Consider the following 14,648-nt stretch of genomic DNA (forward strand, 5'->3'; position numbering starts at 1 on the left):
CTAATTTGCAGTCCCCTCAACAATGTATAAACATGCTTTTTCTTCCACATCTTCAATAATTATCCTTATTTGTATTCTTGATGATTGCCATTCTGATTGTGGTAGTATGAAATATCAGTGTAGTTTTGACTTTTATCTCCCTAATTATACTAAGGATGTTGAACATATTTTCATATATGTGGTGGCCATTTGAATTTCTTCTCTTGTAAAATGTCCCTTTAGATCTTTTGCCCATTTAATAAGTGGGTTATCAGGTGGGTTTTTTTTTTTAGTTCTTTATATATTGTGGTGATTAATCCTCTGTTGAAAGAGTATCTGGCAAACATATTCTCCCATTCTGTAGGCTGTCTTCACACTCTTAATTTTTTTTGTTACTGTGAAGAAGCTTTGTAATTTAATGCTGTCACATGTATTGGTTCTTGCTTTTATTTCTTGAGTTTTCAGGGTCATATTAAGTAAGTCAGTGCTCTTGCCAGTGTGTTGGAATGGTGCCCCCATGTTTTCTTGTATCACTTTTGCTGTTTCTGCACCAGTTCCTAAGTCTTTGATCCACTTTGAGTTTATTTTTATGCAGAGTAAAAGTCAGGGATGTAGTTTCACTCTTCTACATATGGCTGTTCAGTTTTCCCCACAGCATTTGCTAAAGGTACTGTTGTTTCTACAGTGTGTGCTTTTGGCACCTTGGTCAGGAATCAGATTTATGTGGATTGGTCTCTGTGATTTTAATCCATTTTTAGTTTACTTTTATGTACTGGTTAAGATACAGGTCCACTTCACTCCTTTGCATGTAAATATCCTCTTTTCCCAGCACCATACGTGGATGAGAGAGTCACTTCCCTATCGATTGTTTTGGTGTCTTTTCAGTAATTGACTCTGTGTGCATGGGTTGATATCTGAGCCCTCTCCTGTGTTCCATATTCATGTGGTATTCTCTCTTCTCTTCCTTGTGTCAGCTTTCATGTTGATGTCTGACTACATTTAGAGTCTTACAATATACTTGTAATCACATGCTGTAATGCCCCTCATTTGTTCTTTTTTCTCAGGAGGAAAAAACTATGACCATTTTTGGTGCCATGTGAATTAAAGGATTTTCTTTTCATATCAAAAAGAATTGCCTTTGATAGATTAACAGAAATGTCACTGAATCTCTTGCTTTGAGTAGCCTGGACATTTTAACAACATTTATTCTTCTAATCCATATGTACACTATACCTTTTTATCCATATATGTCTTCAGTTTTTCTCATCATTGTTTTATAATTTTTAAAAAATATTTTATTAGTTATTGATGGGTCTTTATTTATTTATATGTGGTGCTGAGACTTGAACCCAGTGCCTCGCACATGTTAGGCAAGTGCTCACTGAGCCACAACCCCAGCCCAGTGTTTTATAATTTTTATGTTAAGTGGTAGTACTAATTCACTTTCTTTGAATACATTTGTGTCACTTTGTTTCTAAGTATTTTGTTTCTTTTGCTGCCATTGTAAATGGAATATTATTATTTGGGTCTTTTTTTGACAGTTGATTATTAAGGATATGAAAATGCATCTGATTTATTCTGGTGGATCATGTCTCCTGAACTTTGACTGAAATTAGTTCTAACAGATTTATTGGAGAAGGTTGTAGCATCTTCTATGAAGAGGACTTGTCCTCTGCCAACAGAGACGGCCCTTCCTCCTTCTTTCCTGGTTAGGATGCCTGTGATTTCTTTTTCCTCCCTGATTCTGCTGGCTGCCAAATGATTCTGAGAGGAGTCCCCATGGCCACATCTCCTAAGGGATCTGCCCAGGCCTCTGTATTCTCACCAGGACTGTTCAGCACCAGCCTGAAAACCTGCCCACTCAATGGGGACAAACGGCATCTCAATAGTATATGTGTTGACATTCAGATATTCAGACCATCTTAAACAGTTATTATGGGTAGTAATTCCCCTTTGAATTGTGAGAATTTGTCCTTTGTTCCACTAGAAAAATGATTAACAATCTTATCTTCTATGTGTCTCTGGGATAGTAACCATTTATCAGCCTAGACTTTTTAGGAACACTTTGCTAGTTGTGATTTGTCTTTCTAAGTATCTATGGTCTTCTTGTTTTTCCATAAGGAATCAGTCATTTCCTTTGTGACTTGTGACCCTTCAGTCAGAAAAAAAACCTTTCAACTTCAATGTTATGAAAGTCTTTCCTAAGAATTTTTCTTTTTGCATATAAACATAGACCTGCTGGATGTGTGGCATATAACTATATCCAAATGACATAGGAGGCTGAGGATTGAAAGTTGGAGATCAGTTTCCTGAACTTGGGGAGATCCTCTGGAAATTAGTGAGACTGCATCTCAGAAAACAAAAGGACTGGGAATGTAGCACTGTGTTAATATCTCTCTGGGTTCAATACTAGTACTTATTAAACAAAGAAAACAAAAATAAATAATACAAAAATGGAAAAAAATCTTAGATCTCTATGGGATTTACCATTCAATGGAAATTCAAGCATAAACAGTCCCTAAACATATTATGTGGTCAAACAGAAGTCAGAATGCACTGATGTGAAAAACCCAGAAGAGGAAAATCACAGGGAGAGAATGATGAGTGTTCCCTGGAGACTAGCAGGAGGGAGGAGGGGAGGGAGTGGGTGTGGATACCAGATACAGGACAACCAGATGCATCTAAAGACACTAAGCTGAATGTTTTTAAAAACAATCTTAATTTTTAAAATAAAATAGTTTGAATAAAATATATATATAAGTGAAGAAAATAAAAGGGTGAAGAGGGAAATGGCAACTCTGGTATTGGAACAGGTGTAAGGGGGTGTGCAGTGGGTAATGCTGGCTATGGGGCCACTAGGAGCCACAGGCCTGAAGCTGCTGTTGAAGGTGTTTCTGACCCTGGTGCTCTCTCAGGTGGTTCAGGTGGTTATGGAAGTTGAGCTGGGGTTTCTTTTCTTTTCTTAAACCTTATGTGTCACAGTAGTTTGTAATGATAAGTAAGTTAAGTGCTTTATTATTTTGTTGGCTTGTTATTACCATAAATGATGTCTCTGCATACTGTTTTGTTCAGCACTGGTATTGAGATTTACCTCCCTCATGACATGGAGCTGGACGTTGTTGCTTTTCCCTGCTGGATGTGTTCCCTGGTGTAACTGGTACAAAGGGGTTTTTCTTTTCCCCAGGCATTTTATTTTTTTCTTCTTTTTTTCCTACTTCTCTACTTCCAAACAACACTGCTTTGAGCAAATGGGTTTAAGTTTAGGGTAGCCTCAGCAATGGAGCAAGAGCCTGTCTCAAAATAAAAAAGGAAAAGGACCATGGATGTAGCTCAGTGGTAAAGTGCTGCTGGTTTCAAGCCCAGTAACAAAAAACAAACAAAAAAGAAACCCCAAACAAACAAAACAACAACAACAAAAAAGCAGACCTGAATGGCATTTACCCATCTAAGAAACTTAAATAGTCCCTTCCAACATTATGCGGCCCAGGAGAAATTAGACTGCACTGGTTTAAAAAATGCAGGCTAGGCATATCACAGGACTAGAAAGCTGAGGGGTGGCTGAGGACAACAACAAAGATGGGGAGGGAGTGGTAATGGATACCAAATTCAGGAAAATGTGGTAATTAGTGCACAGTTTAGAGAATGCACTTAATGCCAATAAATTGAATATTTTAAAAATGAATAAAATCTTTAATTTTAAAAGAAGCTAATTATACTAGAAACATAAACACAGAAAATAAAAATAAGGAATAAATAAATGGCAGGGGAGAGGAAGGGAGACTCTGGGTTGGTCTCAGTAAGTGGTGCTGGCTGAGGGGCCAGCAGGGGTTGTTGGTCTGCAGGTGTTTTAGCGCCAGCTCTCTCTCAGGTAGTGGACGTGGTGGAACTTGAGCTGGAGTTTCCACAAGCACCAGAGGTTGCCCTGCAGCTGCAAGAGGAGTACAGATCAAGAGACTATCCCTGTTCCTTCCAGGGATAATATATTTCCCACTGCCTTTTACACAGTTCCACACACAAACCACCCTGGCAGTGTTCCTAGAATGCACACAGACAGTGACAGCCCTTCTGCTCATTGCTCCTGCCCCACCCATTCCTGGATGATATGCTCTGCATGACCATCCCTGTCCCACTGTGACACACTCATTCCCCCACCTCAGTTTTTCTTACCTTCTGCTGATCCTCCATGGACTCCAGGTTTTTCTCTCAATGCTGGGCCTGGTGGCCTTGGTCCTCCATGTTGGGCCCTGTCATAGTGACTTGGCTGTGGATACTACCAAGTGGATAGTGAGGCAAGTCAAGGAGTGAGGGGACCACCCAAAAAGTAAGGGAGGGAAGCAGTATGAGAGGCCTGGCCTTTCTTACCATGATGTTGGTTTTATTGGCACCTCACTGTTCAGAGAAGCAGGCTGAAGCACAGAGAGGTTCAGTTCCAGGACTTAGTTTTATGTGACCCTGTCACCCTGGGCAGGGCCTACCTTCCCAACATTAGGTCCATCTCCTGTTGGGTGGAGGAACTCGATGGTGGAGGCCAAAGAGGATGAATCATAGAGGAAGGCAAGCTCCAGGGTCTCCCACCAGGCTCCCCAGGGAATATGCCTGGAACACACATACCGTGCAGGTATCATAGACCTTTGGAGCCACCTGTGCCTTCTTGGTTGGGACACAGAGGAAACATAGAGTCAGTGCCAAACTGACTCACCAGAAGTGTCTGGGGATGGAGTTTAGTGCAATATCCAAAGCACATAGAGTCTTGTCCCACAGAGGGACAGGAGAGCCCCAGTAGAAGAATGGCTGGCTGAGTTCAAAGTGGGATTGCCAAGGGGATAGTTAGAAACACAGCAGCTTCAGGTGGAAGCTCCATGCAATAAGAGCATTGTCCTATATGTCCCACCAGCACATCACCTTCTGGAGGTGAGAAAACAGGATCATCCCAGACAGGAGGGTCCCTGTGTGATGACAGCCAAGACTTCATTCTCTGTGGTACTGTTGAAATGGCTTCAGGAGGAATGAGGTCCAGGTCCTAGAGCCCTGAAAGTCTGAATGACTGTGGAAACCAGGTCCCCCTGGAAGGTGGTGAGGCCCTGGGACCCCAGCACCTGCTTTCACAGTCTGGGGTGTGTTTTTTGAGACACAAGTACCAGAGAAATGGACCAATTGGCCCATGTTCCTGGTGTTTTGGGTAAATGCAGCCCTACTAATCCTGATGATGTGTAAGACTTTGAGAGTGTGTGAAAGGACAGTCAGGTCACCTGGACACCTGGGTCTATAGGAGTTTTAATTAGTTGGATGACAGAATGCAAATTGAATTGAAGTGTAATAGTGTTTGTGTCACTGTTCTGATATTGTCACAAATATGGGAATAGTGACCTTGGATGAGTCCAAGGCTAAGGTTGCAGAGGGTGCGGATGGGTGAGGAGTTGGCGCTCAGATTCCCCATGGTGTAGGATTATGCCCTACATCTCCCAGCCCTCCCAGGAAGGTGGTCCTGGTGGTGTCTGTGCTCTGAGTCTGTTCTGCTATAGCTCTGTCAGTGAAGTCCCCTGTGTCCCATACTTACCCTGAGGCCCAGCTCCTGCCCAGTGGTGCTTGGCCCTGGCTCTTCCTCTCTTGATATAGAACTTATGCTGCAGCTCCAGCGCTTGTGGAGGATAACCTGTGGAAAGCATGGAAGACAGTGCCTGGTAGCTGGCAGAGAGCCCCAGCTCCTTCTGGCCTCCATTTCTTCCCCTTGTGACCTTCTGAACCCAGACCTCATACAGACTCTTTGTTCCAGGCTTTTACCCTGGGAGGACAGTATATGACCCTGGGGGCCCAGGATGTATCCTGGACACTCACATACCCCACCTCCAACCCTGTCCTGGGAGTGACCATGACAGGACACCAGGCTCACAATCTCTCTACCCCAGCTGCTCCTGCCTTAGGCCTCTTCCCCCATACTGAGTGGGAAGGTAGTGGGGCTCTGCAGGGCTACTCATAGTGATGGTTTCTCCTGGACATATCTCACCAAGGCTACCAGGTTTGGGCCTTGAGCTACTTTGAGGAGTATCACTTGGAGGAGTATCACCAGAGCGTCACTGAGAGTGTGTTTGAAAGCAAATAGTCATGTCTTGGGGTCCCGGACTTGACCCCTCCTCCAGATATGCTGACATTTCTCCCTCTGGGCGACTATTGGCCCTCCTCCAGCCCCATGACACTTCCATATGTGTACACAGCCAACCCCAACATGTCCCCACATCCCTTGACAGGCCTGGGTGCAGCCAGGGTCCCAGCTCTGAGGAGACCCAGCTAGGTTTCAACCTAGCTCCTCCTCCTGTCCTCTCTTGTGACCTTGGAGAAGTCATCATGTCTCTAAGGCTTGTTCTGCCCTCCCCTGCCCAGTGGCATCATCTTAGCATCTGCTTCCTAGCAGCAGCATCATAACACTTAGAAGCCATGTTGTCACATCTCTGTAATGCACAAAAGTAGAGATAAAATGTGGAAACAGGTGGGACATCATATAGAGTAGAGCTAAAAACAAGCCTAGCCTCTTGCCTTGTGACCTTGAAAATGCCATTTTCCTTCCTGGCCTTCTTTCTTCATCTGCATCTTGAGGGGGTTGAAATGAAATTAATGGGAATATTCTCCCCTCCCAGAGCCACCCACCTTGTTCTCTTTGGGATGACTGAGTAAGCAGATCCCTGGGCACCTTAGAGACTTCCCAACACTGAAATTCTGGCCCTTGGAGATGGGCTTTCTCTGTTCCATGGAAGTGTTGTCTCCAGCCTCTTTCTTCTTTCTTTTTCTGGTCTCATGGAGTGATCCCAGGGGTGTATAATCACCAGCCACAACTCTGCTTTGTTTTGAGCCAGGTTCTCATAGTGTTGCTGAGGTTAACTTTGAACTTGCAATCTTCCTCAGCCTCCCAAGTTGCTGATATTATAGCTGTGTACCACCATGGCTGGCATCTTTGTCCTTTTCTGTGTCACCTCCTGGGACCTCCATTTTCTCTGCCCTACACTCTGATCTTCACATGTGGTTTCTGTGTATAAATCTCTGGGTTTGTATCTATTGAGAGGCTGAAAATAAATATTGTTACATGGCAAAGGCAGGCAGGTGTCCCTAGGATCATGGATGTTCTTTTTCCAAAGGAAATCCTATGGGAGATGGATGAATCCTGAGCTAGGAAGTCATGATCCTGCCTTTTCCTCTGGAGTCTGCCTTTGTCCTGTTCTTTGGGCCAGTCCCTCCCTGACACTGGGCCTTGGTTTCCCAAATGTGCAGTGAATGGTTAGAGAGGAACTTACACATAGTCCCTTCTGGTAGATGCTACATAGTTTTCCAGGCCGGGTAGGGTTGGTCAGGGAGGTGCTTCAGGGTTCCACGTTACTGTCTGCCCAGGATGGGTGCAGATGTACTCTGCTTGGTGCAGCCTGGCCTTGTGTTCATAGCATGTGTGTGTTATCATTGGCACAGGCATAGAAACAGTGCCTCACAATACATGCCCAGGTCTCCCATCCTTCCTCAAATGTGTGGTCCTTTTGTCCCATCTCCCCAAAGCCAGAGAGTATTATCAGCTTCTCTCAGCTGCATGGATGTGGGGGCAGGGCTGGATCCCCAAAGTATCTGTGAGGTGCTGTGTCTATTAGAGGTGGGCTTGAATGGGAGCCTGGTGAAGGCACCAGATCCACAGAAATAGACATGGCATTCTTGGCCCTGCCTCCTGATCAGACAGGAATATATATGTTCTAGAGGAGGGAAGGGTCTGGCCTGAGTTCATGCAGTGAAGAAGCAGGGGCTTCAGTTGCAATTATATTTGCCCATCCACTACAGAAATACCACCATCATAGGAGGACAGAAGATACGGAGAGAGGGATAGTTCTTCTTTCTCTATAAAAGAATTGGAGGTGGTGCTCAATGCTGACCTGGATGGCACCTGTGCAGTCACCTCACTGTCTTTCTGCCCCAGGCTCTCTGGAGCTGATTTCCATCTCTGAGTCTGTCCCTGGCCCCAGATGCTGAATTTCAGAAGATTTTTAAGGGAAAGGGAAAGAGAGTGCCACACAGCTTGGTTGGCTCCATGCAAGCTGATCCCCTCATCCTCACATTCCTTCTGCTCCCTTCTCATCAGCTTGAGCAGGTCACTCTTAGCTGCAAGAGAGGTGAGGAATGACAACCTTTTAGTTAACTTGCCCTAGAAACTAGTCTTAGTTCTGAAGAAATGGCCAAAGTGAAAACATGTTCAAGAGCAGACTCTTTCCTTCGCTAAACCCCAAGATAAAGGGGTGAAAGAGAGTCTTCTGGAGGTCTAGGCAGGGGTTTGTGTGTTATAAAACCAGGCCTGTTACAAAACCATGCCTTCCTCACAGTGTGATTTTCCCAGAATCTGCAAGTTGCTCAAAAGAGAGTTTATTCATAAGATGGCCAAGGTTGGTAGGGAGAGACTGCAGATTCAAAACCACCTCCCTGAGGTTTAGGGGCATTAATGTGACAAGAAAGTCAATGAAAGGTAATTTGAGGAAAGGGATTCAGTTGTCTGTGTGAATAGGCAATCTACAAAGCACTTTTGGGAGTTCAAAAAATGTTCACAGTAGCATGATCTGAGGGTGGGGTTTTTGGCCTTTTGACTTCAAAAGCTTGCCATAGGACTTCTGTGCAGGCCCAAGTGAAAGAGTTGGGGTTTTCAGCTGCTTTGAGCTAAAAAATACACTGCCAGTTTTGGAAAAGCAACTTAAGCACACATTAACTTTGTGACCTGCAAGTTGAACAGTTATAGCAAAGGTACTGGGATTGTAATATTTTTATTTATAGGAGGTATAGAATTGGGGATACAAAGAGATAACTAAAAGCATGTGAAGTCAGAGTACTCATTAGATTTTTCTTCAGGTTCATTGGAAGAGCAGAGATGGGAGATGCAATAGACACGGGAAAGGGCTGGGCAAATTAGCAAGGAAACAAATAGTAACTTGTGAGGCAATGACCAAGGCAAAGTACATAGTTAAGCAAAAGGAAATGGAAAGAATATCTCCCTTTGCACAGAGAGAGTGTCAGCATGCTATGTAAAAATGAATGCCAGCCACGTTTTATTTACAAAAAAATGTATGTGAACCAACATGGTGAATAAGAGCTGGCAGGAATTAAGTTTTCAGAGAGTTACAAATTAAAGCAAGGCAGGCTGGGCAATATCACCATCAGACAGGTGGACTCTACAGTCCCAACATGTGGTGTGATGCAGTGGTGGAAAGCAAAGCTGCAGCAGAAGTAAAGCAGTGAGGAGCCTGCATGGAGTAAGCCAGATGATGGCCAAATTCCCAAAGCCAAAGCTTTTAGAAAGGTCAGGAAGTTCAACACACACACACACACACACACACACACACACCACATTGATAGGGAGGTGTTTCAATTTGTTTCTCTAAGAATTAGATCAAGTTAAAAGAGAATAAATACCTTGGATTTAGTAAGTAGATTGTTGCTTGAATAAACAGAAAACAACATGTTATTTGCATGTTCATGGAACCACTGAAAAAAATAATTATATATTTGGCCACAAACATATCTTAACAGGACACAGAGAATTAGAGGAAAAAGCTCTGTTTTGACAAAGATCTAATAGAATTAGTATAAATAATAACATGACCAGTAAATTTTCATTTAGAATTCAAGAAACACTCATCTCAAAAACATATGGATTAAAGAGGACTGATTGTCGAGGCAGATTTAAAATCTGTTGAGAAAGCTCTGAAAAGAAAAGCCATTTGTTCTCAAACTCCTGGGACATAAAACAAAACTGTATTTAGTGGACAAAGTAGACTTACATGAATTTTATATTGAAATAGCAAGACAAATTAAGAGGACCTACATGGTTTAAGTACCAAAGGAAACTGGGAGGAGGTAACTGATCAAAACAAAATGAATGACCTGGAAAACCAGCATGTATTTATATTCATATTTTAGCGGAAACCTGAGCAAAATCCCCCCATGGGTTCATTCAACAGCAAAAACTTACTCATCACAAGTTGCACTTTCTTTGCAAAGGAAGAAGGAGTAGCAGACATATAGGAGATAACGCATGGGAAGGAAGACCTAACTACAGATCCAGATCATGGATGGGCAAGACTCCAGTTCCCCCAGGCAGGAAAGGATGTTTAAAGACATACCAGACAGTATCATGCACCTGCCCAGCCGTCTGCACCCATGACAGCCTAGCAGGACCAGCCTTGGTGGAAAGCCATGTGGCAGTACCCAGGAAAATGAAAAAATGCAAATATTCCCCAGAAACTCTTACTTCAACTTATTAGTGTTTTTATTTTTATGTGTTGCTGAGAGCCATTACCAAGTAGGAATGACGCATCGTAATCCTTGCCAGTATACCTCATGTTAAATGGACTTGCCTTGGAAATTTGCTGCGACCTTGCTTGTGTGTTTGAGTAAGGTGACCCTGCTCAATCACCAGGGTGGATCCAGGATTAGGGTGTATTCCTGCAGGAAGTATCCCGGTCCTTGGGTTTAGGGTGTGACAATAGGAGTTTTAGGGAAGTTGGAGGTTGAAGATTATTCCTGCTGGGAGTAGGGCGTGCCTGCTGCCTGAGTTCCCACTGAGTTCTCGTGGAGAAAAAGTATTTTAGGACGTGTATTGTGGGGGAGAAGAAGAATTTCCCCTGAGCGTGTGTGGAGGCTGGTGTGAGATCGGGAATAAAGAATTGCTGTTTGAACCTACAAAGCTGTGTGGTGGCTCGTGATTCTGTGCCAAGCTGAGACATTGGCATTTGGCAATGTGTGTTTTTGGAGCATTGTGTCAAAAACTGGCAGCACATTGCTATATGAGCAAGAAGCATTGTGGTCATGTCCATCTTGCACATTATTAATGTTGACATCAGCCAGGAGAAGGAATGGAGTCAAGTTGAGGAGCTGCCTTGAAGGGACTGTCCCCATCACCTTGGAGTAGGAACAGAAGATTCAGAAAAGTGAGTATGATAAGACCCCATTTGTTGTATTTTTCTCCCTGGCATCTGCTGATCCATTGGCATTATTGGCGTTGTTAATTTTCCATCACTGTTAGAAATACCTGGGATAGATCAACTTACAAAGAAAGAAAGTTATTTTGGTTCATTATTTCAGAGGTTTCAGTCCATGTTCAGTTGGCCCTGAGAATTTTGCAGTCCATCATGGCAAGAACAAGGACAGAGGAAGCTGCTGACATTCTGATAGTGAGGAAGCCAAGGGGAAGGAGGCAGGAGTCATAATATCCCCTTCCTTTGCATGCTCCTACTGACCTGTTTCCAGTAAGGACTCCCTGGGAGTGAGTCCACCAAGTCCAGATAGTACCTCAGACTGAAAGAGTTAAACACTTGAGTCTTTGGGGGCACTTATCATAGGCTTGGCACTGTCTACAGTGGCATCCATAGACCACCATGAGAGGAACATCACCTGCTAGACCCCTTTTCCATCCTCATGAGAATATAAAATATGTATGATTTTATCTATTTTTTGAATATTATAGAAGCAGTGAGAAAAATACCAGAAAACATGGAGGAATATTCATGAGATGCTGATGCTGAGGAACGAGCACATCAAGTAAGTATGAAAAACGCTTGAGCTAGAATGTGTATGTCTTTTCTTGAGTTATGAGGATGCACTTGGTTATTGTGATCCAGGGTGAGGCTGCTCCACCCCAGGGAGATCAGTGACAAACAAAGTATGCTGTGTTCTGACCTGCTTGGCTGTCCCTGTCCCACTCCCAAGGATCATGGGCTAGTGGGTTGAGGGGTCTCCAGCTGGATGTGGCCAGGCAGCACCTCAGGCGGGCTCTGCCTGGATTAGGTTGGCTGGGCATTCCTGCTGCCAGGTGGCTGGTGCCTAACTCATGGACATGTGCACTTTGCCACACCCTTCCCAGCAGGCTGACTCTGTTGAGACAGTCCTGGCACTGCCTACTCCCTGCTTTCGGCCCCAGTAGGCTGCCCATAATCTTTTCTATAATTTGTTCTTTTTAGGTATAAATGTCAGGAGAGTGTATTTTTCGATACCATCCATACCTGAAGCATAACTTACTCTAATTAGGATCCTTTTCTTTTGGTTGTACATGATGTGGAGCTACACATCATATATAAGGAGAGGAAAGTTATGCCTAATTCATTGCACTGGCTTTCCTATTTCCATTCCCTTCCCTTTCTTCTCCTTTGTCTAATTGAATGAACTTCTTTACTTCCCATCTGCCCCCTGCCTTGTGGTTTAGCATCCACATATCAGAGAGAATATCCAGCCTTGGTTGTTGGGATTGACTTATTTCACTTGGCACGACAGTCTCCAGTTCCATCCATTTACCAGCAAGTGCCATAATTTCATTCCTCTTTATGGTTGAGGAATATCCATTGTGTATACAGACCACATTTTCTTTATCCATTCATCTGTTGAGGGGCAGCTAGGTTGGTTCCATAGCTTGGCTATTGTAAATTTAGCTGGTGTAATTATTGATGTGATTTTTGAAGGTGGATTCTGTCTCCTAAATCTTGACTGAACTTGTTAATTAGTCCTGACAGTTTTTAGTGGAGGTTGTAGCATTTTCTGTGAACAGAACTTATCATCTGCCAACAGAGACAACTTTTTCTTCCTGGTTTGGATGCCTATCATTTCTTTTTCCTGACTGACTCCTCCAGCTGGAACATCTAGCACTATTTGGAATTGATGTCATTGAATTGTGGGCATCCTCACCTTTGTCCTGATCTTAAAGGAAAAGCTTTCATTTTTCTATCAGTTTCATCTGTTTGACCTTTGTTATCTTGTGCTACATCCCTTTTTTTGCCAGATTTTTGGAGGATATTCATCATAAAGAATGTTGAATCTTTTCAGAATAATTTTTCTATACCTACTGACATAATATGATTTAATCATTTATTTGGTCATTGTGGTTTATCTCATTAAATTGTGTTTTTTGAAGCATTTTTGCATCCCTGGAATAAATCCCCTTGATCCTAGTATATGATTAATTGAATGTGCTATGAGTTAGTTTATTTGTATTTTGTTATTTATATGTATGGAGATGACAGATATTGGCTTGTAGGTATTGCTGTTGTTTTGTACTAACTGCATTTGTCTTTGGCATAAAGTTTGGAAGTGCTTACTGCAGTTCAGTTCCTCTAAGGTTTTAAAGAGTACCCTTCTTTTTTTTCAATGATTAAAGCAGATAATATATTTGTTTATACCATATTAATATTCTTAATGATATAGCTACTTAACATATTGTATGTTGATGAACTGTTTTTTAAAAATATTTTTAGATGTAGATGAACACACAATATCTTTATTTATTTTTATGTGGTGCTGAGGATCAAACTCAGTGCCTCACACATGTTAGGTGAATGCTCTGCCACTGAGCCACAATCTCAGCCCTGATGAAATTATTTTTGAAAGTATATTTTTTTGAGTAGCCTTCTGGAAAAAGTACATTAAATATAGCTTCTAGTCATGTTACTTCCTTAACTTGAAATTATTTAAAACTCTTTTATTCAGAAGAGGGTTAAATAGCACTCACACCAAAAGTCTAGTGAATCTGACATGTCCTTTCTCCCATTTTTGCATGTTCACTTACAACCATCATTTTGCTGCAAAATTTCTACTGTCTTTCTCAAAAATCAATACTGTGAAAATTCTGAAAGGTTTGGCAGTTTTTTTGAGTCTCTGAATAATCACAGCATTCTGTAAATCTGCTTCTTCCACTGTGAGTGTCTCATCTCGCAATTTGAAGAAAGTGCTGTTGCCAGGGAAAAGTGAGGACTTCTTTGAGATCCTTGGTATTTTTCAATGAAGTCTCTGATGTGGCTCATCCTATGAGATGTATTGAATTTCTGAACAATCCTTTTCCCATTGGCTAAGTAAGATATGTATATTATCGATAGGCTCCAAGTTGTTCAGTGACACGGTAGACAAATTATTTTTATTTTCAACTTCAATACTCTTTGCTTTAGAAACAATTTTTGGTGTGGCACTTCCCACAGTCTGTGACCCTGTCCTGAGAAGGGCTGGAACACAGGCTTAGTAGAGACACAAAGTTCACTTATCTTTAACATCCACCTCTTCTTTATTAAAAATTGCTTGTAATTCTGATCGTAATTCCCTTTTTTTGATAGATTCAGAAACTGCTGACTTGCACCATCAGAATAACTTCTAAAATCATCATTGACTGTGAATCCATTTTTCCATAACTTGATTATAAGAATAATCATCTTATTACTACTTCTTCTGTTCAGTGGGGGACAAGCATTTGGCACTAACCTCCTGAGCTTCCTCAAAAAGGCTATCAACAAAATATTCACAATTTTTTGTTGATTATCACTAAGAGGTTGATTGTTGGATCCTGTTTCAGAAACCCACTTCTCTTTTATACTTTCAAGATTATCTTCTTCTTTCATTCTCTTTGTGTTACTTTAATTCCAGCAACTGGGGAGGCTGAGGCAGAAGGATCACAAATTCAAGGCTCACCTTGGCAATTTAACAAGACTCTCTGAGCGTGGGTCATGGTTGGGTCCTCAATCACCCCCAACTCGGGGGCACCACCCCTGCCCCTAGGCTGGAGCGCCCCCCCCGGGCCACACTTAGCTGCCCCAACAACCTTTCAGACTCTGTGGCCCCACCACACCAATGTAGCACTACTCCCTTGGTGTCCGAGGGGTGCCTTGTGGGTGCCAGGGCCAGCT

At 42.7% G+C, this 14,648-nt stretch overlaps 1 pseudogene; it reads right to left on the minus strand.

The window, feature by feature from the left end:
• LOC144256132 (UBX domain-containing protein 2A-like) overlaps positions 1 to 14,363 on the minus strand; it is a 63,105-nt pseudogene extending 48,742 nt beyond the window's left edge.
• Positions 14,364 to 14,648: the final 285 nt, after the last annotated feature.

This window comes from Urocitellus parryii, chromosome 7 (assembly GCF_045843805.1).
Source record: "Urocitellus parryii isolate mUroPar1 chromosome 7, mUroPar1.hap1, whole genome shotgun sequence".
Classification (NCBI taxonomy): Eukaryota; Metazoa; Chordata; class Mammalia; order Rodentia; family Sciuridae; genus Urocitellus; species Urocitellus parryii.